Below are 2,198 nucleotides of genomic sequence, written 5' to 3'. Positions count from 1 at the left end.
GACGCGGCACAGCGCGGTTCCAAGCGCCCCGCGGTCGCCGGGCAACCACAATGGGGCCTTCTTGCCGTGAGACCCTCTCCCGGCCTGTCACCAAAGTCACAGAAAACTTTCACACCTCTCATCTGACACTGTGGCCTGTGCACGACGCCAAGCACTGGAGAAGCCTTCGACATCAGAATATGAGTGGCACTTGTTCTGGGGGCCGGCAGGGGGGTCCCGATGTTTATCAAACGGGTTGACTTTCCACGGAGGGGGTAGTTCTGGAGGTAGTAGTCCCAGAAATCCTGTAATTCCCCCTTTCACCTACTCATCTTCCTGGAATTGTAAACGATTTTGAACAGAGGAGAAGCGCATCCAGGAGTAATGCAGCCAACAGCAGGGGGCAGAGCGAGGCTGTAGACTACAGTGGCCATTAGGGGACACTTTTAAGCCAAAGTCATGCTATTTGGTTTAGAAACTTTTGAGAAATTTTACTCTCTGCTCTTCCCAATCTCTATCCCTACCTCCGGCGGGTCAAGGACATTTAGCTGCACCAACAAAGGTCGTTCTCATCTGCCTGAGGAGTCCACACACTTCAACAAAGGGCTGGTTAACACCCCCTAATTCCTGCCCATAAGCTATCCATAGACTGCACAGAACCAAAGAGTTAAGTCTTCATCACAATTCGTAATATACAAATATTTTTTCTGGCTTACCTAATTACTGGACACTCTTCTGCAGAATCACAGGACCAGCAGAAAGTGGACATTCACACCTGAGTCCCAGGATGGACACCCCCACACACACACACCCACATCTAAAATATTATATTTCTAGCCAGGAAAGAAAAAAAAAAAAACCCTGCTTGTTTTTAAAGGCTCTGAGTCCTGTTAGATCTCATTCAAAGGTCTAGCAACTCTTGGGAAGCCAACAGCCTTTCTCTGACTTAACTTAGCAATTCAAACCCATTTTCTGCATTTCTTTCTTTAAAAAAAAAAAAAAAGTTTGTGCTGTTGACCCTATGTTCATCTTTTCCACCTAAAATCTCGTGATCATCGAGTAAAACTTCTCTCATCCTTTTATAATTTCTAGGTAGAAACACCATGAATCAGGCTAATTTTATGATTAAAATGCGGTTTTTTTAATTTGCTGTGACCACACAGAAAATGACAGTTCCACTAATGTCTCATTTTCTTTTTATCATTTGTATGTAAGAGAGAAAAGTTAACTATCAAAATATCCATAGCTTTGACATAATAGATGAAGGGGAAAAAGTTTATACGTATAAACTTACTCCAAAGATAGAATTCTCATCCTTTTACTTTAATTAATGACTTCCATAACTTAAAGTTGAGAGTTCTGAGAAGATGTGCCCATCGATCTACAAGGTACTCCTAAATACATAGAATCATGGCATCATTCCAACTTACAGAAGGGATGAGCTGAGTCCAACCGTCTTATGTATAGATAAGGTAGCGAGCCCCAAAATGGTAAGACTGGCCCAAGACTGTACTGCTAGTGGCCAGAGATGCCCAGTGCTCTCTTAATCCCAACAACATCACAGAGGTACAGCTTTGCACACCAAAAACACCTGAAAATGCCCTTTGTCTACTCTGTTACCATTCCTACAGCTGCTGGCTTCACTACAGAAATGAGAACTCTTCATCAATTTCAGCAAACAATCCTTGGGTACCTACCATGTATCAGGCAAAATAGACAAAGATCCCCATCCCTGTAGAGCTCATTCTTTTGTGGTGCAAACAGATTTTAAAAGAAAGAAAAGCCTGGGCGCAGTGGCTCACGCCTGTAATCTGAACACTTTGGGAGGCTGAGGCAGACGGATCACTAGGTCTGGAGATCGAGACCATCCTGGCTAACATGGTGAAACCCGTCTCTACTAAAAAGCATACAAAAAATTAGCCGAGCATGGTGGCACACACCTGTAGTCCCAGCTACTCAGGAGGCTGAGGCACGAGAATTGCTTGAACCCGGGAGGTGGAGTTTGCAGTGAACCGAGACGGTGCCACTTCACTCCAGCCTAGGTGACAGAGCGAGACTCTGGAAAGAAAGAAAGAAGGAAGGAAAGAAAAGAAAGAAAAGAAAGAGAGAGAGAGGGAGGGAGGGAGGGAGGGAGGAAGGAAGGAAGGAGAAAAGAAAGAAAGGAAGGAAGAAAGGAAGAAAGGAGGTAAGGAAGGGAAGGAAGGGAAGGAAGGGAAGGA

At 44.7% G+C, this 2,198-nt stretch overlaps 1 pseudogene; it reads left to right on the top strand.

Moving 5' to 3' along the window:
* Positions 1 to 50: 50 nt before the first annotated feature.
* Positions 51 to 2,198, top strand: part of LOC105530910 — a 10,260-nt pseudogene continuing 8,112 nt past the window's right edge.

The sequence above is a fragment of the Mandrillus leucophaeus genome, unplaced genomic scaffold (assembly GCF_000951045.1).
Source record: "Mandrillus leucophaeus isolate KB7577 unplaced genomic scaffold, Mleu.le_1.0 Scaffold852, whole genome shotgun sequence".
Lineage (NCBI taxonomy): Eukaryota > Metazoa > Chordata > Mammalia > Primates > Cercopithecidae > Mandrillus > Mandrillus leucophaeus.
This window is presented reverse-complemented; position numbering and strand designations above follow the sequence as displayed.